We start from the raw sequence: 27,656 nt of genomic DNA, 5'->3' as shown, positions 1-27,656 counted from the left end.
CGGGGGGTTTCCTGTCACCCCCACAGGCCACCCACCAGCAAGGCTTGCAGGCTAGCCTCCGAACTGAGCCCAAAATCCGGTTGCTGGAATTGGAATTACTTTTCCTGGAACTTTATTGAGGGTTAATTTACATGCGGTGAAGTCCCAAGCCTGCGCATATTATTTGCATGCACGACCCCGTGTCCCCACCCCATCAAAGTAAGGAACATTTCCATTCAGACGGCCCAGAAATCAATCTCCCTTCATCCATTCCCCACCCACAGCCACTCCACTGATTTTTTTTTTTTTTTTTTTTTTTTGAGATGGAGTTTCGCTCTTGTTGCCCAGGCTGGAGTGCAATGGCATGATCTGGGCTCACCGCAACCTCGGCCTGCCGGGTTCTAGCGATTCTCCTGCCTCAGCCTCCTGAGTAGTTGGGATTACAGGCATGCGCCACCACGCCCAGCTAATTTTTGTATTTTTAGTAGAGACGAGGTTTCACCATGCTGGTCAGGCTGGTCTCAAACTCCCAACCTTAGATGATCCACCCGCCTCAGCCTCCCAAAGCGCTGGCATTACAGGTGTGAGCCACCACGCCCGGCCTGATTTTTCTTTTCTTTTCTTCTTTTGTTTTTGTTTTTGTTTTGTTTGTTTGTTTGTTTGTTTTTTGAGACAGAGTCTCGCTCTGTCAGCCAGGCTGGAGTGTAGTGGTGCGATCTCGGCTTACTGCAAGCTCTGCCTCCCGGGTTCATGCCATTCTTCTGCCTCAGCCTCCCAACAAGCTGGGACTACAGGCGCCGGCCACCACGCCCGGCTAATTTTTTTTTTGTATTATTTAGTAGAGACGGGGTTTCATCATGTTAGCCAGGATGGTCTTGATCTCCTGACCTCGTGATCAGCCCGCCTCGGCCTCCCAAAGTGCTGGGATTACAGACGTGAGCCACCGTGCCCGGCCTCTTTTATTTTCTTTTTAGAGACAGGGTCTTGCTCTGTTGCCCAGGCTGGAGTGCAGTGGTGCAGCCATAGCTCACTGCAGCCTCTACCTCCTAGGCTCAAGCAGTTCTCCTGTCTCAGCCTCCGAGTAGCTGGAACTACAAGCCCTCACCACCAAGCCCAGCTAATTTTTGTATTGTTTGTAGAGACAGACAGGGTCTTGCTGTTATCCAGGCTGATGTTGAATTCCTGGCCTCAAGCGATCCTCCTGTCTCAGCCTCCCAAAGTGCTGAGATTACAGGTGTGAGCCATAGGTTTGGGCCCACTATCCTGAATTCTTTTTGTGTGTGTGACAGAGTTTCACTCTGTTGCCCAGGCTGGAATGCAGTGGCGCGATCTCAGCTCACTGCACCCTCCACCTCCCAGGGTCAAGAGATTCTCATGTCTCAGCCTCCCAAGTAGCTGAAATTACAGGCACACGCCACCACACCCGGCTAAATTTTGTATTTTTTGTAGAGATGGGGTTTTGACATGTTGGCCAGGCTGGTCTTAAAGTCCTGGCCTCAAGTGATCTGCCCACCTCGGCCTCCCAAAGTGCTGGGATTATAGGCGTGAGTCACTGCACCTGGCTACTATTCTGATTTCTATCACCCTAGATTAGTTGAGCCTTTTGCAAAATTTCAGATAAATAAAATCACACAGTGTGGTCTCTCTTCCACTCAGCATCATGCATTCTGAGATTTATCAACATTGTGTGAATCAGTAGTTGCTTCCTTTTCGTTGCTAAGAATTACTCCATCCTATGGATGGGCCTTAATTTATATTCTCCTGTCTGTAGATATTTTGATTGTTTCCAGTTTTTCAGCAATAATTGAACAAATCTGCTATGAACATTTGCCAACAAGTCTTTATATGGACATATTCTTTGATTTCTCTTGGGTAAATATATAGCAATGGAATTGCTGGGATGAACGGTACGTCTAACTTTATTTTTTTTAATTAATTATTTTATATATTTTTTGAGACGGAGTCTCACTCTGTCACCCAGGCTGGCGTGCAGTGGCATGATCTTGGCTCACCGCAACTCCCACTTCCCTGGGTCAAGCGATTCCCCTGCCTCAGCCTCGTAAGTAGCTGGGATTACAGGTGCCCGCCACCACACCCAGCTAATTTCTTTTGTATTTTTAGTAGAGACGAGGTTTCACCATGTTGGCCAGACTGGTCTCGAACTCCTGACCTCAGGCAATCTGCCTGCCTTGGCCTCCCAAAGTAACTTTATTTTAAAAACTGTTTTCCGGCTAGGCGCGGTGGTTCATGCCTGTAATCCCAGCACTTTGGGAGGCTGAGGCAGGCAGATCATGAGGTCAGGAGATCTAGACCATCCTGGCTGACATGGTGAAACCCCGTCTCTACTAAAAACACAAAAAAATTAGCTGGGCGCGGTGGTTCGTGCCTGTAGTCCCAGCTACTCTGGAGGCTGAGGCAAGAGAATCGCTTGAACCTGGGAAGCGGAGGTGGCAGTGAGCGGATATTGTGCTACTGCACCCCAGCCTGGGCAACAGAGCGAGATTCCGTCTTAAAAATAAATAAATAAAAATAAAAACTGTTTTCTAAAGTGGTTGTGCCATTTCACATGCAAACCAGCAGCAGATGAGCAAACTATTCTCCTGCCTCAGCCTCCCGAGTAGCTGGGATTACAGACACGCGCCACCATGCCCAGCTAATTTTTTGTATTTTTAGTAGAGACAGGGTTTCACTATCTTGGCCAGGATGGTCTCACTCTTTTGACCTCGTGATCTGCCTGCCTGCCTCGGCCTCCCAAAGTGCTGGGATTACAGGCATGAGCCACCGCACCCGTCCTTTTTTTTTTTTGAGATGGAGTCTCTGTCGCCCAGGCTGGAGTGCAGTGGTGGTGATCTCGGTTCATTACAACCTCCAACTCTCAGGTTTACATGATTCTCCTGCCTCAGCCTCCTGAGTAGCTGGGATTACAGGAGTGTGCCACCACGCTGGGCTAATTTTTGTATTTTTAGTAGATACGGGGTTTTACCACATTGGCCAGGCTGGTCTCGAACTCCTGACCTCACGTGATCCACCCGCCTCAGCTGGGATTACAGGTGTGTTAATTTTTTATTTTTGTAAAGATGGGGGTCTCACTATGTTTCCCAAGCTGGTCTCCAACTCCTGGCCTCAAGCCATCCTCCCACCTGGGTGCTGAGATTACAAGCATGAGCCACTGTGCCCTGCTCACCCAACTTTTAAAATAATGAGCTTTCAGTGGGGCGTGGTGGCTCACACCTGTAATCCCAGCACTTTGGAAGGCCAAGACAGGTGGATGACCTGATGTCAGGGGTTCGAGACCAGCCTGGCCAACATGGTGAAACCCCGTCTCTATTAAAAATGCAAAAATTAGCTGGGTGTGGTGGTGCACCCCTGTCATCCCAGCTACTTGGAGGCTAAGGTGGGACAATTGCTTGAACCCGGGAGGCGGAGGTTGCAGTGAGCCAAGATCGCGCCACCGTACTCCAGCCTGGGCAACAGAGCAATACCCCATTTCAAAAAAAAAATAAAAAAATAGCTTTCTTTTTTTTTTTTTTTTTTTTTTGAGAAGGAGTCTCGCTCTGTCACCAAGGTTAGAGTGCAGTGGCGCAATCTCGGCTCACTGCAAGCTCTGCCTCCCAGGTTCACACCATCCTCCTGCCTCAGCCTCCTGAGTAGCTGGGACTACAGGCGCCCGCCACCATGCCCGGCTAATTTTTTATATTTGTAGTAGAGACGGGGTTTCACCGTGTTAGCCAGGATGGTTTCGATCTCCTGACCTCGTGGTCCACCTGCCTCGGCCTCCCAAAGTGCTGGGATTACAGGTGTGAGCCACGGCGCCCGGCCAGAGCTTTCTTAAATCAAATACCAGATACCATATTACTTCAGTAGGAATCTTAAATCAGATGACATCATGTGTTGGCTTGAAATTGCACTGTGGTTTCTCATGGTTCTTAGAAAAAATTCAGAAAGTTACTTCTCATGGTCCCCAGGACTGCTGCTGGCCTCTCTGTCTTCATGTTCTACCTCTCCCGCCCCCAAATTCCTGCTCCAGCCACACTGCACTCCTTCTTGTCCTGACCACATGGCTTTGCTTATTCCTGCTTCAAGGCCTTTGCACTTGCCGTTCCTTCTGCCTGGGATGCTGTTCCCCCTGATGGTTCCTGTGGGAGGCAGTATCTGAGACAGCCTCCAAGGGTCCCTGCCTCCTGGCCTTCAGGCCCTTGTCTAATCCCCTCCCCTTGAGTGTGGGCTGGATCTAGCGACTCATTTCTTTTTTTTCTTTCTTGGAGACAGAGTCTCACTCTGTCACCCAGGCTGGAGTGCAGTAGCATGATCTCAGCTCACTGCAACCTCAGCCTCCCGGGTTCAAGCAATTCTCCTGCCTCAGCCTCCCAAGTAGCTGGGACTACAGGCGTGAGCCACCACGCTCGGCTATTATTTGTATTTTTAGTAGAAATGAAGTTTCACTAGGTTGGCCAGGCTGGTCTCCAACTCCTGACCTCAGGTGATCCACCCATCTGTCTCCCAAAGGGCTGGGATTATAGGCATGAGCCATCGCGCCCAGCCTAGGGGCTCCCTTCTAACCAAAGAACATGGCAAAAATGATGGATGTCACTTCTAAGATTAGGTTATAAAAGACGGTGATGTCTGGGCCAGGCGTGGTGGCTCACGCCTGTAATGCCAGCACTTTGGGAGGCTGAGGCAGGCAGATCGCTTGAGGTCAGGAGTTTGAGACTAGCCTGGCCAACATGGTGAAACCCCGTCTGTACTAGAAACACAAAAATTAGCTGGGTGTGGTGGTGCCTGTAGTCCCAGATACTGGGGAGGCTCAGGCATGGGAATCGCTTGAACCCAGAAGGCAGAGGATGCAGTGAGCTGAGATTGCGCCACTGCACTCTAGCCTGGGCAATAGAACGAGACTCCATCTCAAACGAAACAAACAAAACAAAACCGTGATGTCTGTCCTGCTGAATTCCCTCCTTCTTGTCAGCACTCTCTCTTGCCCACTGGCTGGCTTGCTCTGATGAAGTCAGTGGCCATGTTCTGAGATGCTCTTTGGAGAGACCCACGTGTCAAGGAACTGAGACTAGCCTTCAGCCAACAGCCAGTGGGGAACTGAATTCTGGCAACAGCCACATGTCTGAGCTTGGAAGTGGGTCCTTCCCAGTTGAACCTTGGGAAGGCTATAGCCCAGCAGATGCGTTGACTATAGCCTTGTGAGTGGCCCTAAGCCACATCCAGATTTCTGACCCACAGACACTGTGAGATAATCCATGTTGTTGATTTAAGCTACCAGATTTTGGGGGTGGGGCAATTTGTTAGGCAGCCATAACTGACTAATACAACTCCCTCACCTCCTTCAACTCTTTGCTCAAGGGTCACCTTCAGGCCGGGCGCAGTGACTCATGCCCATAATCCCAGCACTTTGGGTGGCCAAGGCAGGCAGATACCTGAGGTCAGGTTCAAGACCAGCCTGGACAACGTGGTGAAACCCTGTCTCTACTAAAAATACAAAAGATTAGCCAGGCGTGGAGGTGGGTGCCTGTAGTCCCAGCTACTCAGGAGGCTGATGCAGGAGACTTGCTTGAACACAGGAGGCAGAGGTTTCAGTGAGCCGAGATTGGGCCGCTGCACTCCAGCCTGGGCAACAGAGCAAGACTGTCTCAAAAAAAAATAAAAAAGGAGTCACTTTCTCAGTGAGGCCTTCCCTGGACACCCAATTAAAATTGCAACCCTGATCCTTGGCACTTCCTGTTTGTCTCCCTTGCTTTATTTTATTTTTTTCTTTTTCTTTCTTTTTTTTCTTTTTTTTTTTTTTTTTTGAGATGGAGTCGCACTCTGTTGCCCAGGCTGGAGTGCAATGGTGCAATCTTGGCTCACTGCAACCACTGCCTCCCAGGTTCAAGCAATTCTTCTGCCTCAGCCTCCCAGGTAGCTAGGACTACAGGTGCACGCCACCATGCCTGGCTATTTTTTTTTTTGTATTTTTAGTAGAGACAGGGTTTCACCATGTTGACCAGGATGGTCTCAATCTCTTGACCTCGTGATCCACCCGCCTCAGCCTCCCAAAGTGCTGGGATTACAAGCATGAGACACTGGGCCCAGCCTATTTTTTTCTTTACTTTATTTTCCTTGTTGAACCTACCACCTATTTTATTTAGCTAATTCATTGCCACCTTCCCCCACTGGAAAGTTGTCTCTGTGAGGACAAGGGACTTTGTCTGGTTTTTTTTTTTTTTTTTTTGAGACGGAGTCTTGCCCTGTTGCCCAGGCTGGAGTGCAGTGGCATAATCTCGGCTCACTGCAAGCTCTGCCTCCTGGATTCACGCCATTCTCTTGCCTCAGCCTCCCAAGTAGCTGGGACTACAGGCGCTCACCACCATGCCCGGCTAATTTTTTGTATTTTTAGTGGAAATGGGGTTTCACCGTGTTAGCCAGGATGGTCTCGATCTCCTGACCTCATGATCCACCCATCTCGGCCTCCCAAAGTGCTGGGATTACAGGCGTGAGCCACCGCACCCGGCCTTTGTCTGTTTTGTTTACTGAATTTAATGAATTAATTTTAATTTTTATTTTTTGAGTTGGGGTCTTGCTCTGCTGCCCAAGCTGGACTGCAGTGGCACAATCATAGCTCACTGCAGCCTTGATCCCCTGAGCTCAAGCAGTCCTCCCACCTTGGCCTCCCAAAGTGCTGAGATTACAGATGTGAGCCACTGTGCCCAGCTTAAAGGGGCAATTTCTATTTTATTGGTTGATTGATTGATTGATTGAGACAGGGTCTCATCTTGTCGTCCATGTTGCAGCACAATGGTGTGATCATAGTTTACTGCAGCCTCAACCTCCTGGGTTCAAGCCATCCTCCAGTCTCAAACTCAGAAAATCAGCTGGGGCAACAGACATCTGCCACCACACCTGGCTAAATTTTTTAATTTTTTTTTTTTTAAGACAGAGTCTCACTCTGTCGCCCAGGCTGGAGTGCAGTGGCCAGTGACACAATCTCGGCTCACTGCAAGCTCTGCCTCTTGGGTTCACGCCATTCTTCTGCCTTAGCTTCCTGACAAGCTGGGACTATAGGCGCCTGTCACTACGCCCAACTAATTTTTTTGTATTTTTAGTAGAGACAGGGTTTCACTGTGTTAGCCAGGATGGTCTCGATCTCCTGACCTCGTGATCCACTTGCCTCGGCCTCCCAAAGTGCTGGGATTACAGGCGTGAGCCACCGCACCCGGCCATTTTAAAATTTTTTGTAGAGATGAGTTCTCACTATGTTACCCAGGCTGGTCTTGAACTCCTGGCCTCAAGCAACCCTACTGTCTTGGCCTCCCAAAGTGTTGAGATTACAGGCATGAGCCACCATGTCTGAACTGTTTACCGGATTTTTTTTTTTTTTTTTTTTTTGAGACGGGGTCTCGTTGTGATGCCCAGGCTGGAGTGCAATGGCGCGATCTTGGCTCACTGCAACCTCCACCTTCTGGGTTCAATCAATTCTCCTGCCCCAGCCTCCTGAGTAGCTGGGACTACAGAAGCGCGCCGCCATGCTCAGCCAATTTTGGAGATAGGGTTTCACCACATTGCCCAGGCTGGTCTCGAACTCCTGACCTCAAGTGATCTGCCCGCTTCTGCCTCCCAAAGTGCTGGGATTACAGGTTTGATCCACCGTGCTCGGCATTTTTTTTTTTTTTAACATGGAGTCTTGCTCTGGCTGGAGTGCAGTGGTGCGATCTCGGCTCACTGCAGACTCTGCCTCCTGGGTTCAAGTGATTCTCCTGCCTCAGCCTCCCAAGTAGCTGGGATTACAGGTGTGCACCACCACATCTGGCTAATTTTTCTATTTTTATTAGAGATGGGGTTTCTTTATGTTGGCCAGGCTGGTCTTGAACTCCTGACCTCAAGTGATCTGCCCGCCTTGCCTCCCAAAGTGCCCAGATTATAGGTGTGAGTCACCGTGCCTGGACTGCTGGATTTAATTTAAATATACACCTACCATGCTCTCCTGTCTCCCTGGGGTGTGGGGCTCCATCACAAACTTCTGGTTTTGCAGCCAGACTTTGCAACTTGGGGTCCTAGTTGTCCTCCTCTCATTTGAGCTGAACTGTCTGCATATGATTCCTTCCCCTCCCTGCCTCCCTCAAATTGCCATGGCTTTCACATCTTCCCAGGATCTCAGGAATTTTTTCAAGGACAGGAAATCCTCCTCCTGACCAAATATAGAACCAGAAAGCAGTCACCCATGTCTGCTCAGCCTGGACTTGGAGAGGTGGAGAACTGGGCTGGTGCACCACCCACTGGGGCTTTCTTGTTCCTTATGCAGCTGCCTCTGGACAACCTTGATGGGCAGGGGGGCTGGGAACCCATGTCATGGGGGTGGGGGATGATCTTCAGCTCTGGAACACTGTCCTGCATGAATTACACCTTTGGGGGGCTTCTGACAGCCGTTCCCGAACACCCCATCCATACATGTACTAGCCACTGCATGCAGCCCAGCAGACCCCCACTCCAGCCCTCCTGTCCTTGAACTACAAACTAATGAGGAGATGCAGACCCTATTCATGAAAGGTCTGTGAGTCTCTATGTAACTGGGGAGCTCGCAGGCTGGCTGTGTGCTGAATGTTTTCCATTTGTCCCATTATGGACTGAATTGTGCCCCTCCAAATTAAAATGTTGAAGTCCTAACCCCCAATGTGACTGTATTTGGACACAGGGCCTTTAAAGAGGTAATGAAAGTTACATGGGGTCATCAGGGTGAGGCCTTAATGCAATAAAACTGGTGTCCTTATAAGAAAAGGAAGAGATGCCAGAGATCTCTCTCTCTCTTCAAGCACACAGAAGAAAGGCCATGTGAGGACACAGCAAGAAGGCGGCCATCTGCAAGCCAAGAAGAGAGTCCTCACTAGGAACCAACTCTGCTGACACCTTGCTGTTGGACTTCCAGCCTCTATAAATGTGAGAAGGAAATTTCTGTTGTTTAAGCCACTCAGTCTATGGTATTTTCTTTGTTGTTGTCATTTTTGAGACAAAGTCTTGCTCTCTTGCCCAGACTGGAGTGCAGTGGCATGATCTCGGCTCACTACAACTTCCACCTCCTGGGTTCAAGCAATTCTCCTGCCTCAGCCTCCCAGGTAGCTGGTATTACAGGTGCCCACCACCATGCCTGGCTAATTTTTGTATTTTTAGCAGAGACGGGGTTTCACCATGTTGGCCAGGCTGGGCTCGAACTCCTGACCTCAAGTGATCCACCTGCCTCGGCCTCCCAAAGTGCTGGGATTACAGGTGTGAGCTACTGCGCCCGGCCCATTTATGGTATTTTCTTATGGCAGCCTGTGATGTTTATTCTGTGTTATCAACTTAACTAAGGGGTACCCAGAGACCTGGTGAGACACGATTTCTGCCTGTGTCTGTGAGGCTGTTTCTGGAAGAGATTAGTGTTTGAATTAGTAGACTGAGGAAAGAAGATCCACCCTCCCTAATGTAGGTGGGCATCATCCAATCCATTGAGGACATGGCTAGAACCAAAAGGCAGAGGAAGGTTAAATTCATTCTCTCCGCTCTAGCTGGGACATCCGTTTTCTTCTGTCCTCAGATACTGGCGATCCTGGTTCTCAGGCCTTTGGTCTCGGACCCGGGACTTACCCCATCTGCTCTCCTGGTGTGCAGGCCTTTGAGTTTGGGCTGGAATCACACCACCAGCTTTCCTGAGTCTCCAGCTTGCAGATGGCAGATTGTAGGACTTCTCAGCCTCCATAATTATATGAGTCAATCTCTCATAATAGATCTCCTCTGTATCTATATATATCCTATTGGTTCTGTTTCTCTGGCGAGCCTTGACTAATACACAGTCCAAGCTGACGAAGACGTGCCCCTTGCATCAGTTCAGGTCCTCGGAGAAGCTGATGCTGAGATGGAGTTGAAAGTACAAGAGATTCGGCCAGGCGCCGTGGCTCACACCTGTAATCCCAGCACTTTGGGAGGCCGAGGCGGGCAGATCACGAGGTCAGGAGATCGAGACCATCCTGGCTAACATGGTGAAACCCCGTCTCTACTAAAAATACAAAAAAATTAGCCAGGCGTGGTGGCGGGTGCCTGTAGTCCCAGCTACTCGGGAGGCTGAGGCAGGAGAATGGCGTGAACCCGGGAGGTGGTGCTTGCAGTGAGCCAAGATCGTGCCGCTGCACTCCAGCCTGGGCGACACAGCAAGACTCTGTCTCAAAAAAAAAAAAAGAAAGAAAGTACAAGAGATTAACAGGGGGAGACACCCGTGAGTGACAGAGGGGCAGTGGAGCAGGAGCTGATGGGGACAGCCTTCAGACAGTGATGGAAGTCTGAAGTCTCTGCATGCAGAGGGGGAATAAGGAGAACTGAGCAGTGTATCTTTGGGATACGGGCCACCCTTCATCTTCCTCCGCCCTGTCCCATGCCTAGGACGCTGATATGTAAGAACTCATTGCCAGGCACGGTGCCTCAAGCCTGTAATCCCAACACTTTGAGAGGCTGAGGCAGGTGGATCACCTGAGGTCAGGAGTTCGAGACCAGCCTGGCCAACATGGAGAAATCCCAGCTCTACTAAAAATACAAAAATTAGCCGGGCGTGGTGGCACATGCCTGTAATCCTAGTTACTCGGGAGGCTGAGGCAGGGGAATCACTTGAACCCGGGGGGCAGAGGTTGCAGTGAGCTGAGATCACACCACTTAGGTGCGCAACCTAGGTGACAGAGTAAAACTCTGTCTCATACAAACAAACAACAACAACAACAAAACCTGAAAATTAGCCAGACGTGGTGGCCCATGCCTGTAATCCCAGCCACTCTGGAGGCTGAGGCAGGAGAATCGCTTGAACCCAGGAGGCGGAGGTTGCAGTGAGCCGAGATGACGCCATTGCACTCCAGTCTAGGAGACAGAGTGAGACTCTGTCTCAAAAGCAAACAAACAGACAAACAAACAAAGAACCCATTAATAGCTCCCTTGTCCTCTGGCTTCAGTTGGGTTCAGCCAATAGAAAGCCTCAAAAGAAGGTTAGAAGGCAGAGGAGAGAGGTGGGGAACATTGGCTCTCTGCTTCCTCCCTGTATGGTTGCCTGCATCCCTGCAGTCTAGAGACATTTAGGGTTGTTGCAACTTGGGATCCTGCTAAACATCCACCAATGCACAGGACAGGACCCCCCAACAAAGAATGGCCCAGCCCCAAATGTCAGTAGTGCTCAGGTCAAGAAACTCCAGCCTGGGCAACATAGCAAGACCCTGTCTCTAAAAAATAAAAATAAAAATAAATTAGCCAGGCATGGTGGCGTGCATCTGTAGTCCTAGCTACTCCAGAGGCTGAAGTGGGAAGATGGCATGAGCCCAGGAGTTTGGGGCTGCAGTGAGCTGTGATTGCACCATTGCATTCCAGCCTGGGTGATAGAGCAAGACCGAAAGAAGAAAGAAAGGAGAGAGGGAGAGAGACAGAGAGAAAGGAAAGACAGAAAGAAAGAAAGAAAGAGAAGGGAAGGAGGGTGGAGAGGAAAGGAAGGAAGGAGAGAGGAAGGGTCAGGTTTGGTGGCTCACAACTGTAATCACAGCCCTTTGCGACGCCAAGATGAGTGGATCACCTGAGGTCAGGAGTTCAAGACCAGCCTGGCTAACATGGTGAAACCCTGTCTCTGCTAAAAATACAAAAATTAACCAGGTGTGGTGGTACATGCCTGTAATCCCAGCTACTCGGGAGGCTGAGGCAGGAGAACCACTTGAACCTGGGACGCAGAGGTTGCAGTGAGCTGAGATCTTGCCACTGCACTCCAGCCTGGGTGACAGAGTGAGACTCTGTTTAAAAAAAAAAAAAAAAAGAGCGAAAGAAAGAAAGGAAAAGAGAGGAAAGAAACCCCTGCTCTGGAGGTACAGGAACCAAATACTCCCTCCCTGAAGCCTCACAACACTGTATTAGAGGCAGGCACTAATATATACCCATTTCACAGAAGGGAAAACTGAGGCTCCAGGAGGTAAAGTGACAGGGCCAAACTCAGACAACTGAGCTGGGTGCTCACACTGCTCTTGAGCACACAAGACTTAGTGTTTAATAGATCAGTAGGGTGACTACAGTAAACAGTAATCCATTATACATTTCAAAATAGCTAGGAGAGGCCAGACGAGGTGGCTCACGCCTGTAATCCCAGCGCTTTGGGAGGCCAAGGCGGGTGGATCACCTGAGGTCAGGAGTTCGAGACCAGCCTGGCCAACATGGTGAAACCCTGTCTCTACTAAAAATACAAAAATTAGCCAGGTGTGGTGGTGCTTGCCTGTAATCCCGACTGCTCGGGAGGCTGAGGCAGGAGAATGGCTGGAACCCGGGAGGTGGAGGTTGCAGTGAGCTGAGATCGCACCATTGCACTCCAGACTGGGCAGCAAGAGCAAAGCTCTGTCTTGGAAAAAAAAAAAAAAAAAAGCTAGGAGAGCTATTTTGAACATTCCTAGCGTAAAGAAAAGATAAACCTTTAAGATGATGGATACTGCAATTACCCTGATTTGATCTCTACACATGATATGAATGTATCAAAATATCACGTACCCTGAAAATATGTACCTCTATTATGAATCAGTTTTAAAAATCCATAAAAGCTGGGTGTGGTAGTGTATGCCTATAGTCTCAGCTACTCAAGAGGCTGAGGTGGGAGGATCGTTTGTGCCCAGGAGGTTGAGACCAGCCTGGGTAACAATGCAAGACCCTTTCGCTACAAAAACTAAAAAACTTAGCCGGGTATGGTGGAGCGTGCTGGTAGTCTCAGTTACTCCAGAGTCTAAGGCGGGAGGATCCCTTGAGTCCAGGAGTGTGAGGCTGGAGTGTGCTATGATCACACTACTGCACTCCAACCTGGGTGACAGAGCAAGACCCTGTCCCTAAAAAAAAAGAAAAAAGAAAAAAAAAGGCAACTGGGCATGGTGGCTCACACCTGTAATCCCAGCACTTTGGGAGGCCAAGACAGGCGGATCACCTGAGATGAGGAGTTCGAGACCAGCCTGGCCAACATGGTGAAACCCCATTTGTACTAAAAATGCAAAAATTAGCCAGGTGTGGTGGCAGGCGCCTGTAATCCCAGCTACTCGGGAGGCTGAGGAAGGAGAATCGCTTGAACCTGGGAGGTGGAGGTTGCAGTGAGCCGAGATCGCATCACTGCACTGCAGCCTGGGCAACAAGAGCAAAACTCTGTCGCAAAAAAAAAAAAAAGTGGCAGCAAAGATAGCAGTGGGTAGGGGTCCCCATGTAGCCACTTGGACAAACTCTTGGTTTCCCAGCAGGGGCACTGGATGGGGTCTACTCAGAATGGGTGGGGACAGCTCAGTTATCAGTATCTGATGGAAGAGCATCCCCAGCAGAGGTCCCAGGGAGTAGAATGGCCCCAGGATGGAAGGAAGACAGGGAGACTGGCTTCACCCTCTTACTTGTCTTCCCTTCCTCCTAATCCCAAACTGGAGAAAGGGTCAACTCCAGGCCAGGAGATTCCACCCCGCGGTATACTGGAGCTGGGTCAAAGTGGCTCACAAGAGTCATTTCATTATGCAATCTCTTCCTAAGTTGGGATTCAGTGGCATCACACTCATAGCTTGAATTCAGCAAAGGGGGAAGAATTTACACCGTGGAAATTGGCAAACACTACAAATTGGGTCTCCTCCCTGCAGCTGGCTTACCAGCACATCATTGATTACACCTGGACACCACCTCACAATCCCCTTGTCCCCTCAAACTTCCCCCACCCTGTCAAGGAAATCTCACATTCACAGCTTGAAGTCAGCCAAGGTGGCAGAATTTACACCGCTGGAATTGGCAAACACTACAAATCCTCCTCTCTCCCCACAACAGGTTCACAAGCACACCACTGTTTACACCCATCTAGAAGGCCCCTCCCAGCTGACATCTTTCTGCTCACCTTTCAGGAAGACAGACAAAACTCTCTGCCTTCAGGTGGGGCAAGGTAGGTGGCCAGTCTGATAGGAGAGGCGGATGACAAACATCATGACAGAGGGTGAGGAAGAAATCTCACACAGAAAACTATAGCAGAAGCTGGGCACAGTGGCTGACACCCGTAATCCCAGCACTTTGGGAGGCCAAGGCAGGAGGATCGCTTGAGCCAAGGAGTTTGAGACCAGCCTGGGCAACATACGGAGACCCCATCTCTACAAAAATTAAAAGATTAGCTGGGCGAGGTGATGCACACTTGTAGTCCCAGCTACTGGGGAGGCTGAGGCAGGAGGACAGATTGAGACCAGGAGTTGGAGGCTGCAGTGAGCTATGATTGCACCACTGCACTCCAGCCTGGGCAGCAGAGTGAGATCCTGTCTCTAAAATCAAAGAAATAAAGAAAACAGCCAGGCACGGTGGCTCACGCCTGTAATCCCAGCATTTTGGGAGGCCGAGACTGGCAGATCACCTGAGGTCGGGAGTTCAAGACCAGCCTGACCAACATGGAGAAACCCTGACTCTACTAAAAATACAAAATTAGCCGGGTGTGGTGGCGTGTGCCTGTAATCCCAGCTGCTCGGGGGGCTGAGGCAGGAGAATCGCTTGAACCCAGGAGGCAAAGGTTGAGGTGAGCCAAGATTGCGCCATTGCACTTCAGCCTGGGGAACAAGAGTGAAACTCTGTCTCAAAAATAAATAAATAAGTAAGTAAATAAATAAATAAAAAGAAAACAACAGCAGGGAGAGGGTAGGGGGAGAAGCAAGAGACAGGGGCGGCCATTTCAGATTGAGGGGCAGGGAAAATCCCTCTCCACCCACTGTGCAGACCCCAGTATCTTCCTGCCCCCGTCCTGCCCCCATTCACCACATTATTGCATGTCGTGATCTTGTTTTTCATCCCTTCCCTCCCCTCCTATCCCCCTGAGTCCTTCCAGAGGCTCTTGCTCAGCTGCTCCTGGGTCTGTCCTGCTCCCTGGAATTTTTGTCATGCAGAAATTTCTCAGCCCGGAGCTCATTTCTGCCCACTTAACTCATCTTTCACCTGAAATTGGCTTTGCTGCCTGCTCCGGGAGCGTCTTTGCTGCTGTTGGAACGATGCACATGGGTAGTGACTTGAAGGTCACCCTGTCCTTTCGGGAGCCCCGTGGTCACTGCCTGCTCTCCATCCACCTCACCACAACACCACAGCCACTGAGGGGCCTCCTTCGGCTGGTGCCTACTCAGTGGGGTCCCCCCACCCCCAGCCAGGGCTTATCCACCCTGAAGGAAGGTGGGGTCTAGCTGACTCCAAGTGGGTGGGGAGGGCACCCAATACATATCCTGTGGTCCAGCCTGCTTTGCTCTGCCTCAGTTTCCCCATCTGCTCATCTCAGCAACTCCCAGGGGAGCCTCTGGGGAAGAATCTCCAGACATACAAGAATAAGGCAGAGACTGGGTGCAGTGGCTCACGCCTGTAATCCCAGCGCTTTGGGAGGCCGAGGTGGGCAGATCACCTGAGGTCAGGAGTTCAAGACCAGCCTGGCCAATATAGTGAAACCCTGACTCCACTAAAAATACAAAAATTAGCCAGGTGTGGTGGCGCGTGCCTGTAATCCTAGCTACTCGGGAGACTGAGGCAGGAGAATTGCTTGACCCCGGAGGCGGAGGTTGCAGTGAGTGGAGATTGTGCCACTGCACTCCAGCCTGGGCAATAAGAGCGAAACTCAGTCTCAAAAATAATAATAATGAGGCAGAACTCCTCCTCATACCACAGCCCAAATGGGTCTAGGAGATCAGGAAATTCTAGATCTTTCTCAGATCACCACCCCAGTCAACCTGGGCCCATGAACGTTGACGATTCCTGCTGAGCTTGGATAGAGACCACTTCCATTCTCCCTGTAGCTGGGAACACACTCGCCCAAATATATATATATATATATGTATATATACACGTATATACGTGTATGTATATATACATACGTATATACGTGTATGTATATATACACGTATATACGTATGTATATATACACGTATATATATACACGTATATATGTATGTATATATACACGTGTATATGTGTATGTATATATACACGTGTATATGTTTGTATATATACACGTGTATATATGTATGTATATATACACGTATATATGTATATGTATGTATATATATATACACACACATATATACATATATATATATATATATTTTTTTTTTTTCCCAGAGACAGGGTCTTGCTCTATCACCCAGGCTGGAGTGCAGAGGCACAATCTAAGCTCACTACAGCCTCAAACTCCTGGGTTCAAGCCATCCTCCTACCTCAGCCTCCAGAGTAGCTGGGACTACAGGCACACGCTACCAAGCCAGGCTAATTTTTAAATTTTTTTGTAGAGATAGGGTCTTGCTATCTTTCCCAGGCTGATCTCCAACTTCTGGCCTCAAGCGATCCTCCTGCCTCAGCCTCCCAAAGTGCTGGGATTATAGGCATGAGCCACCGTGCCTGCCATCCCCCTTTCCCAAATCTTACAGACACCCAGCTACCTTTGCAGGGGGGCCTCTCCCCTGCTGTGGCTTTTCCCCCCAATACCCACCCCAGCCAATCCTCACCCACCTAGACTCCCACCATCAAAGCCATCAGGCATGGCTCCTGTTTATAGATTGGTGTCAGGGGGTGGGAGAGAGGTTGGCAAGTTTTAAAAGCTCATTAAGGCCTGAATTCTTTTTATAGATGGAGTTTTCTGCGTCTTTTACTCCACCCCCCCCCCAACCCTCCCCGCGTTCTGAACGCCGTATTTATTTGAGTTAGAAAAATAATGAGGTCCCTGAGGTCGTACACAACACGTCGGCTCTCTAATCAAAGTATGGCTGTGGAATTAAAAATATATAGGAAGCTGTGTTTGTGCGCGTGCCGCTGGCCGTGGACGCGGAACACGCTCGCCCGTCACCACCCAGACCCCACCAGATGGGCTCCGGGGCAGAGATATAATTAGCTCTTTTCCAGCAAAGTCTCTGGGTGGAGAATGGGATTGAATTGCTCACGGTCCTCGCCAGTGGGGACTCGGGGAAGGAGTGCCGTCCACTAGAGCGGAACTTAGGTGCTGGATCCCACCAGACGTGGATGTGGTTATGGGTGGGGCCTCAGGGAACAGGGGTCCCAGGTGGAGAGGCCAGGTTAGGTGCAGAGGGCGAGGAGACTATCAGAGAGGAAGTCCCCTGGGGTGCACCCTGCCTGAGAGGCCTAGACTCCACTGTTTTTGGTTTTTAATTTAATTTATTTAATTTTTTTTTTTTTTTTTTGAGACGGAGTCTTGCTCTTGTCACCCAGGCTGGAGTGCAGTGGCTCGATCTTGGCCCACTGCAACCTCTGCCTCCCAGGTTCAAGCAATTCTCCTGCCTCAGCCTCCTGAGTAGGTGGGATTACAGGTGTCTGCCGCGACGCCTGGCTAATTTTTGTACTTTCAGTAGAGATGGGTTTTCGCCATGTTGGCCAGGCTGGTCTCTAACACCTGACCTCAGGCAGTCTGCTCGCCTCAACCTCCCAAAGTGGTGGGATTACAGGCATGAGCCACCGCGCCTGGCAAATTTAATTTAATTTATTTTGGGACAGAGTCTCACTCTGTCACCCAGGCTAGAGTGCAGTGGCACGATCTTAGCTCATTGTAGCCTGCAACTCCTGAGTTTAAACAATCCTCCCACTTCAGCCTCCCAAGTAGGTGGGACTATGGTTATGCCAACATGCCCAGCTGGTTTTCTTTTTCATTGTTATTTTTATTTTATTTTGTTTTTAGAGATGGAGTCTCACTCTGTCATCAGTTGGAGTGCAGTGGTGCAATCTTGGCTCACTGCAACCTCTATCTCCTGAGTTCAAGCGATTCTTTTTTTTTTTCTGAGACAGAGTTTTGCTCATATTGCCCAGGCTGGAGTGCAGTGGTGCGAACTTGGCTCACTGCAACCTCAGCCCCCCGGGTTCAAGCTCCTGCCTCAGCCTCCCAAGTAGCTGGAATTACAGGCATGTGCCTCCATGCCTGACTAATTTTGTATTTTTGGTAGAGGCGGGGTTTCACTATGTTGGTCAGGCTGTTCTCGAACTCCTGATCTCAGGTAATCCGCCCACCTCGGCCTCCTGAAGTGCTGGGATTACAGGTGTGAGCCATCATGCCCAGCTGGGTTCAAGCAATTCTCCTGCCTCAGCCTCTTGAGTAGCTGGGATTACAGGTGTGCACCACCACACCCAGCTAATTTCTGTATTTTTAGTAAAAACAGCATTTTACCATGTTGGCCAGGCTGGTCTCAAACTCCTGACCCACAAATGATCCGCCCACCTCAGCCTACCAAAGTGTTGGGATTACAGGTGTGAGTCACTGCGCCCGGCCCAATTTAATTTTTTAAATTTTGTGTAGAGATGGGGTCTTGCTATGTTGCCCAGACTTGTCTTGAACTCCTGGGCTCCAGCGAATCCTCCTGCCTTGGCTTCCCAAAATGTTGAGATTGCAGTCATGAGCCACTGGGCTCAGCTCTTTTTTCCCCCTTTATATCACTTATTGGGGCTTCTCTCTGTCACACATGCACACACATACTTTTGTTTATGTCTGACTCTCCACTGGACATCAGCCCCATGTAGGCGGGGATTTCTATCTTGGGTGCTGTGGTACCCCCAATGGCATGGACAGAGTGGGACACACAGAAACCGCTGGATCTAATATGCAAGATGAGCCGGTTGCGGTGGTTCACGCCTGTAATCCCAGCACTTTGAGAGGCCGAGGCGGGTAGATCACTTGAGGTCAGGAGTTCAAGACCAGCCTGGCCATCATGGCGAAACCCCGTCTCTACTAAAAATACAAAAATTACGGTGGCTCACGCCTGTAATCCCAGCACTTTGGGATGCCGAGTCGGGCAGATCCTGAGGTCAAGAGATCGAGACCATCCGGGCCAACATGGTGAAACCCCGTCTCTACTAAAAATACAAAAATTAGCTTGGCATGGCAGCGCGTGCCTGTAATCCTAGCTACTTGGGAGGCTGAGGCAGAATTGCTTGAATCTGGGAAACGGAGGTTGCAGTGAGCTGAGATTGTGCCACTGCACTCCAGCCTGGCAACAGAGCTAGACTCCATCTAAAAAAAAAAGAAAAAATTAGGCCTGACATGGTGGTTCATGCGTGTAATCCCAGCACTTTGGGAGGCTGAGGTAGGCAGATTACCTGAGGTCAGGAGTGGGAGACCAGCCTGACCAATATGGTGAAACCCCATTTCTACTAAAAATACAAAAATTAGCTGGGTGTGGTGGCGCACGCCTGTGGTCCCGGCTACCAGCGAGGCTGAGGCAGGAGAATCGCTTGAACCCGGGAGGCAGAGGTTGCAGTGAGCCGAGATGGTGTCACTGCATTGCAGCCTGGGTGACAGAGTGAGACTCTGTCTCAAAATAATAACAACATGCAAGATGAATCAATGAATGAACAAAAAGCAAAGAATCTCAGGCATCCTCATCACTCCAGGCCTGGAGCCATTCCTTTGTCTGGGAGGGTTTTCCTGCTCCTCCTCACCCCGGAGACCCAGGGGGTGCTGGCGTTGAGGGGTTCTGGTTTTCAAAGGGCTATCCTCTCTCTAAATGGAGCTAGTCATGAAGCAGAGGAATTTGGGGCATCTTCAGGCCCCTGCTCCCCTCCCACCCGGCCTCCCCTTCTGTGCTCCCCTCCTGCTCAGGCCACAGCAGCAGTAGCAGGTGACATCTGGAGAGTCTTCGGGCAGCTTTGGGAGTGGGCGAAGGCAGAGGAGGCCACGGGTGTTTGCAAAATGTGTGTGTGTACGCATGTGTGTGAGAATGTGTAAGACTGTGTGAGTGTGAGTGCCTATAGGTGTGAGCATGTGGTTGTGTGTTCCTATGTGAATGTGTGAGTCTGCATTTGTACAACAATGTGTGTGATGTGAATGGTATGAGACCGTGTGAGGATGGATGTGTGTGAGGCTGTGGGGCTGTGTGCGAGGGTGGGTGGGAGTGTGCGAGGCTGCGGGGCTGTGTGCGAGGGTGGGTGTGAGTGTGCGAGGCTGTGGGGCTGTGTGAGGGTGGGTGGGAGTGTGCGAGGCTGTGGGGCTGTGTGAGGGTGGGTGTGAGTGTGCAAGGCTGTGGGGCTGAGTGTGAGGATGGGTGTGAGCTTATGGGGTGTGAATGTGAAACTGTGAGTGTGTGAGACCATGTATGAGCATGAGTGTGACTGTGTGAGTGTGACAGAGCATGAGTGTGAGTGTTGAGTGTGAGTGTATGTCCTGGGGACAGGGCCCCCTGTTTGCTGAGAATGCACGTGTGCTCCAGGCCTGGCCGCTGTTCTCTTCCATCCCGTTCCTCCTGCCCTAAGTTCTCTCCTTTCACACTTCACACCAGGGTTACTTCTCTCCCCTCCCGAATTCCTTTTTTTTTTTTTTTTTTTTGAGACAGAGTCTTGCTCTGTCGCCCAGGCAGTGGCACCATCTCGGCTCATTGCAACCTCCACCTCCTGGGTTCAAGCGAGTCTTTTGCCTCAGCCTCCTGAGCAGCTGGGATTACAGGCACCTGCCACCGCGCCTGGCTAATTTTTGTATTTTTAGTAGAGACGGGGTTTCACCATGTTGGCCAGACTGGTCTGGAACTCCTGACCTCAGGTGATCTACCTGCCTCAGCTCCCCAAAGTGCTGGGATTACAGGCGTGAGCTACCATGCCCGGCCCCCTCCCGAGTTCTTATTCCCTTTGTTGGCCCCATTCCTGTCTCTCTCCCTAGCCAGGGCAAAGAGGCTGAGGGAGAGGAAGTCCTGAGCAGCCTCGGGAGACCTCTGCGGGCCCGAAGGAGGTCACTGGGATCCCCTAGCGCAAGCCAGGCCACCAGGCCAGGGATCCGCAGAAGAACTTGGGCCCGGGGCTAGGGGGCTCAGAGGCTGAGGCTGTTTCCACCAGCAGATCTTCCCACCTCCTCTATCCACAGACACCCAGTAGAGGGGGAACCAAGAGAGAGGTTCCGGGTGGTGCAGCCGGCGACCGGACGGGAGAACCCTCTGACTCTCTGCACTGGCGGTTCCCAAGCCTGGCTGCACTGAGAGTCACCTTGGGGAGCTTTAAAATGTTTCTGGCAGGGTGTGGTCGCTCACACCTGTAATCTCAGCACTTTGGGAGGTCGAGGTGGGCGGATCACCTGAGGCTGGGAGTTCGAGACCAGCCTGGCCAACATGCTGAAACCCCATCTCTACTAAAAATACAAAAATTAGCTGGGCGTGGTGGTGTGCACCTGTAATCCCAGCTACTCGGGAGGCTGAGGAAGGAGAATGGCTTGAACTGGGAGGAGGAGGTTGCAGTGAGCCGAGATCGTACCACTGCACTCCAGCCTGGGTGACAGAGGGAGACTCCGTCTCAAAAAAAGAAGTAGCTGGGCGTGGTGGCTCACACCTGTAATCCCAGCACTTTGGGAGGCCAAGACGGGCGGATCACAAGGTCAGGAGATCGAGACCATCCTGGCTAACACGGTGAAACCCCGTCTCTACTAAAAATACAAAAAAAAAAATTAGCCAGGCGTAGTGGTGGGCACCTGTAGTCCCAGCTACTCAGGAGGCTGAGGCAGGAGAATGGCGTGAACCCAGGAAGCGGAGCTTGCAGTGAGCCGAGATCGTGCCACTGCACTCCAGCCTGGACGACAGAGCGAGACTCCATCTCCAAAAAATAAATAAATAAATAAATAAATAAATAAATAGTAATAAATAAATAAATAAATAAATAAAATGTTTCTGATGTCCTGGCACCCCCACCCCCACCCCGGCTGCACCTCCTGTCCGAGGCAGAGCCTAGGCACTAGGGAAATTTGGAACCAGACCATTCACTCTCTGTTTTGGGAACCGTCATAGGATCCCCGGCCTCCACCCTGAGATGCCAGTAACAATCCCTGCCTCCAGTCGTGACCACTAAGTACGTCTCTAGATGGTCCCCGTGGGAGAGAGAATCACCCCGGGTGACAACTTCCGGGCTAGACGGAGAAGTGAGCCACCAATGGGCCCCATAATACAGCCCATTACACCACCTCCCGCATCCCCAGGAAGCTCTGGTCTCTGGGGGACTTTCTTTCTTTCTTCGGTTGGGGTCTTGCTCTGTTGCCCAGGCTGGTCTCGAACTCCTGGGCTCAAGAGATCTTTCCAAGTAGCTGGGATTATAGGAGCGCACCAACACGCCAGGCTCCTTGGGGAGACATTCTTTTTTCTTTTTTCTTTTTTGAAACAGAGTCTCTCTCTGTCGCCCAGGCTGGAGTGCAGTGGCACAATCTCGGCTCACTGCAAGCTCCGTCTCCCAGGTTCAAGTGATTCTCCTGCCTCAGCCTCCTGAGTAGCTGGGACTACAGGCGCCCGCCACCACACCTGGCTAATTTTTTGTATTTTTAGTAGAGATGGGGTTTCACCATATTGGCCAGGCTGGTCTCAAACTCCTGACCTCGTGATCCACCCGCCTCAGCCTCCCAAAGTGCTGGGATTACAGGCATGAGCCACCGTGCCCGGCCTGGGGAGACATTCTTTTTGCCACATTTTCCCCCAAACTCCCTGGGGTGAGGAGGGTCCATGGGAGGAACAGTGGAGAAGTGGCATTGGGCTCTGCAGGGGGGCCGCAGGCCCAGGACTGTGAAAAATGGGAATGGGGGTGTTCCCCCAGATGCCCTGTGCCCTGGCAGGTGCTGGAGGAAATCATTTCCACCTACCTTCTCAGCAGCGCTGCCCAAGGCTGCAGACTAAGAATCAATTAAGAGGGGGATGGAGGATTTGCCAGGCAGAGGCGGTGACACCTGGAGGCGCTGGACCCAAGATGGATAGGGGTGGTCTGCAGGGACAGAGGGCGTGGGGGGAGTTGGTGGGCCCCGGGCAGTGAGGGGGAGACTTTTGGAGACCGGAATCCAGAGTGGTGTTCGAAACTGGTCTGTTTTCTAGGTTGTTGTGAAGATGCCAATGTGTGCAGCTCATAGGATAAAGCTTGGCACCCAGAAGGTGATATAGACAAATGTTTGCTAAGTAAGGATAAGATGGCCGGGTGCGGTGGCTCATGCCTGTAATTCCAACACTTTGGGAGGCCAAGGCAGGAGGATCACTTAAGGCCAGGAGTTCGAGACCAGCCTGGGCAACATGGAGAAACCCCATCTCCCCCCCAAAAAAAAAAAAAAAACAAAATTAGCCAGGCCTGGTGGTGCACACCTGTATTCCCAGCTACTTGGGAGGCTGAGGCAGGAGGATCATCTGAGCCCAGGAAATTCAAGACTGCAGTGACCTATGATCAGCCTGGGTGACAGAGTGAGACCCTGTCTCTAAAAAAGTAAAGATAATTTTTTTTACAAAAGGAAATATTCCATGAAAGGTATGCTGTCAATATCCACAACCGAATCTACTGGAACCCTGCCAGGGCAGGGCTAGAGTTTACAGCCATGCTCCAAAGAGAAACCTGAAGGCCAAAGGGTTTACAAAACATTAAGGAACCGAACCTCAGAGGGTCACCTTCATAGTACACAAGGTCAGCAGTTCACACACCAGCTTGCACACAGTCCTAAATACAGACTCCCCATCTCTATGCTGACCTCCCTATGTCCCCACAATTCCAACTCCTATTTCTTTTTTTTTTGAGAAAGAGTCTGGCTCTGTCGCCCAGGCTGGAGTGCAGTGGCGCAATCTCACTGCAAGCTCCGCCTCCTGGGTTCACGCCATTCTCCTGCCTCAGCCTCCCTAGTAGCTGGGACTACAGGTGCCCGCCACCACGTCCAGCTAATTTTGTTTTTGTTTTGTTTTGGACATATTTTAAAACCACTGCACTTTGCTTTATTTTTCTTCTCCTCTTAGAGAGCCACATAAAATCATGCATATATCACTGGCTTATTTTTTTGAGACAAAGTCTCACTCTCTTGCCCAGGCTGGAGTGCAGTGATGTGATCATAGCTGGCTGTAGCCTTAAACTCCTGGGCTCAGGCAATCCTCCCACCTCACCCTCCCCAGTAGCTGGGACCACAGGTGAGCACCACTAAATCTGGCTTTTTTTTTTTTCTGGCAGATATGGGGTCTCATTATGTTGCCCAAGCTGGTCTCAAACTCCTGGGCTCAAATGATCCTCCTGCCTCGACCTCCCAAAGTGTCTTTGGTTTTATTATTTATGGTTTCTGTCCTCTGCTACTAGAATGTAAGATATCCAAGAGCAGAAACTGGGTCTTCTTTGTTCCCTAGCATAGAGCAGATGCCTAATAACTAGATGTTAGTCTGGGTTCCTCAGGAGCAGAAACCAAGGCAAGGATTCAAGAGCAAATAGTTTATCTAGGAGATGACCCCAGGAAACACCAGTAGGAGGGTAGGGAAGCAGGACGGGGAAGTGGTGGTAGTGGGTGTGATACCAGATAGCCTACCACTGTGGGGAACGGGAACTCACACCTGGTGGGGACCTCTGGGAGACAGCATAGGACCCCTCTGAGAGGTGAGAGAGGTGGCCATATGTCCACACATTCCCATCAGTTTGAGAGATGCTCCAGGGAAGGCCAATTCTTCCCGTGGTACTTCCAGCCTGCCATGCTCCATACAGAGTCCCCTTCAATAGCTTCAGAGAAAGCCCTCAGGCCAGGAACTGCTGCAGATAGCGGCTGGACATTGGCAAGAGCCTGTTGAAATAGTGAGGCCAGAGGGATATGAATTAGGCATCAACAGCTTCTGCTCCAAACTATTAGTTGAATAATTGAATACCAATTTTTAGTACCTCCTTATAGCCTGAAGGACAAAACCCAGACTTCTGAGCTGGCACATAAAAACACTGTGACACAGCTTTATGTCCTGATTCTACAGAATCTCTTTATTAGAGCATAAAAACGCACAGCAAAATGTGCATATCATAAGCACACAACTCAAAGAACTTTCATGAAACAGACACTCCTGTGTGACCAGCACCAGATCAAGAATGGAACATTCCCAGCTTCGAGAAACCTCCTGTGTTCCCTTACAGCCACCGCCTCCTTCCCCAGGAATAACCATGATCCCAATTTCTATCACCATAGAATAGTTATGTCTGTTCTGGAACTTCATATGAATGGAATCATTCTCTACATCCTCCTCTCTATTTGCTTCTCTTCTCCAATATCAAGTTTGAGAGATTGATTCACGTTGTTGGTTCATAGCATTGATTTGCTCTTTTTCACTGCTGCATACTATTCCATCGATCTGTTGATTTGATTCTTTTTTTTAAGAGATGGGGTCTCACTGCATTGTCCAGGCTGTCCCAAACTCCTAGGCTCAAGCGATCTTCCCATCTTGGCCTCCCAAGTGCTGGGATTACAGCCATGAGTCACCACACCCGGCCCACGCTATTCTTTAAAACAAAAAAAATGTTTTGAGACAGGGTTAGGTCTCTGTCAGTTGCCCAGGCTGGAGTGCAGTGGTGCAATCACAGCTCACTCTAGCCTCGATCTCTCAGGCTTTAGTGATCCTCCCACCTCAGCCTTTCAAGTACCCGGGACTACAGGCACTCGCCACCATGCTCAGCTAATTTTTAAAACTTTGTAGAGATGGGGCCTCACTATGTTGCCCAGGCTGGTCTCAAACTCTCCGGCTTAAGTAAGTGATTCCCCCACCTCAGCCTCCCAAATTGCTGGGATTACAGGCATAAGCCACCGCACCCAGCCAAAAATTTTTAATTTTTATTTTATTTATTTATTTTGTTGAGATGGAGTCTCGCTGTGTCGCTCAGGCTGGAGTGCAGTGGCGCTATCTCGGCTCACTGCAAGCTCTGCCTCCCGGGTTTGCGCCATTCTCCTGCCTCAGCCTCCTGAGTAGCTGGGACTACAGGCACCCACCACCACGCCCGGCTAATTTGTTTTTTTTTTTTTGGTGTTTTTAGTAGAGACAGGGTTTCACCGTGTTAGCCAGGATGGTCTCGATCTCCTGATCTCGTGATCCACCCGCCTTGGCCTCCCAAAGTGCTGGGATTACAGGCATGAGCCACTGTGCCTGGCCACCAAAAACTTTTTAAAATATATATCCCTCTTGGGAACATTCTATTCTTATGGGCATTTTGGGGAGTTTCCGGTTTGGAGCTATTTTCCCAAGAGTGGAACTGCTGGGTCATGCAGGAGGTGAGTATTCAGCTTTAGGAAATAGTATGACATAATTTTCCAAAGTGGTTTTTATCATTCATCTTTCCACTGCCTGTGTGTGGGATTCTGGGGGTACAGCCACTTTCTTAAAGTGCAAACCATCAGATCAAAGCCTTTGTGGCTCCTTGTGGCTTTTCTTCTTGTTTATTTCTTGAGCCATAGTTTCACTCTTGTCGCCCAGGCTGGAGTGCAATGGCGCGATCTCAGCTCACTGCAACCTCCACCTCCCGGGTTCAAGCAATTCTCCTGCCTCAGCCTCCAGAGTAGCTGGGATTATGGGTGACCACCACCACGCCCGGCTAATTTTTGTGTTTTTAGTGGAGATGGGGTTTCACCATGTTGGCCAGGCTGGTCTCGAACTCCTGACCTCAAGTGATTCGCCGGCCTCAGCCTCCCAAAGTGCTGGGATTATACAGGAGTGAGCCACCGTGCCCAGCCTGGGGAGCACTGTTCTGAAACGTACCTAGGATGTGTTTAATCAGGCATGGTAAGACATGCAGACAAAGGAAGAAGGTAAAAGTCACAGATCCCTAGAAACAGGAGGCACAGCACACCACGTGGGGACATGTGGGCAAGCCCTGGGGTTGGTCAGGAGACAGAAGGGGAGAGGGAAGGGCATGGTCCAGAACTTTTATTGGGGGTTTTTATGGGACGGAACAGGCAAGGCAGAGTAGGTACACTGAGTAAGCTTAAGATTTGATGGTTTGAGGCCGGATGTGGTGGCTCACACCTGTAATCCCAGCACTTTGGGAGGCCGAGGCGGATGGATCGCTTGAGGTCAGGAATTCAAGACCAGCCTGACCAACATGGTGAAACCTCGTCTCTACTAAAAATACAAAAATTAGCCAGGCATAGTGGTGCGTGCCTGTAATCCCAGCTACTTGGGAGGCTGAGGCAGGAGAACCACTTGAACCCAAGAGGTGGAGTTGAAGTGAGTTAAGATCACGCCACTGTACTCCAGCCTGGGCAACAGAACAAGACTCTGTCTCAAAAAAATATAAATAAAAATGAAGACTTGGCTGGGCGCGGTGGCTCACACCTGTAATCCCAGCACTTTGGGAGGCCAAGGCAGGTGAATCACCTGAGGTCAGGAGTTCCAGACCAGCCTGGCCAATATGATGAAACCCCATCTCTACTAAAAATACAAAAAATTAGCCGGGTGTGGTGGCGGGCACCTGTAATCCCAGCTACTTGGGAGGCTGAGGCAGGAGAATCACTTGAACCCGGGAGGCGGAGATTGCAGTGAGCCGAGATCGCGCCATTGCACTCCAGCCTGGACAACAAGAGCGAAACTCCATCTCAAAAAAAAAAAAAAGAAGATTTGATGGTTCAAATAATTTTGGCAGTCTCTGAGTTATAGGGGTGATCCCTAGTTGTCCATACCTGACTCGGGTGATTTAGGCAGGAGGAATACTGTCTTGGTGTGTGAGAGTTTGATAAAGGAGATAGTTGGGGGTTGGGCTCTGGACTGCTTGGTTTGTATATTAAACGTACGCTCACAGCTGTGTTGTTTGCTATCTCTAGGAATTAGCTAGCCCTGGGAGGAGCAGTCTCTCCAGGATCAGTAAGCCTCCAAATGTCAAAGCGTCATAAAATTCAGAAAATAAAAAAACGTAATGAATACAAACAGCGGCCTGGCACTGTGGCTCATGCCTGTAATTCCAACACTTTGGGAGGCTGGGGTGGG

The 27,656-nt window shown here is 50.3% G+C and overlaps 1 long non-coding RNA gene across 6 annotated transcripts in view; it reads left to right on the top strand.

The window, feature by feature from the left end:
• LOC112130229 (uncharacterized) overlaps nt 1-27,656 on the top strand; it is a 103,807-nt gene that overhangs the window by 29,597 nt on the left and 46,554 nt on the right. For all 6 annotated transcript variants that reach the window (XR_010138422.1, XR_010138423.1, XR_008516177.2 and 3 more), the window contains 2 exons: nt 8,775-8,898; nt 13,783-13,894. This is a non-coding gene — a long non-coding RNA (uncharacterized LOC112130229). The remainder of the gene's footprint in view (nt 1-8,774; nt 8,899-13,782; nt 13,895-27,656) is intronic.

Source organism: Pongo abelii, chromosome 20 (assembly GCF_028885655.2).
Source record: "Pongo abelii isolate AG06213 chromosome 20, NHGRI_mPonAbe1-v2.0_pri, whole genome shotgun sequence".
Classification (NCBI taxonomy): Eukaryota; Metazoa; Chordata; class Mammalia; order Primates; family Hominidae; genus Pongo; species Pongo abelii.
Note: the sequence above shows the minus strand (reverse complement) of the source record. Positions and strands in the feature narration are given on the sequence as shown.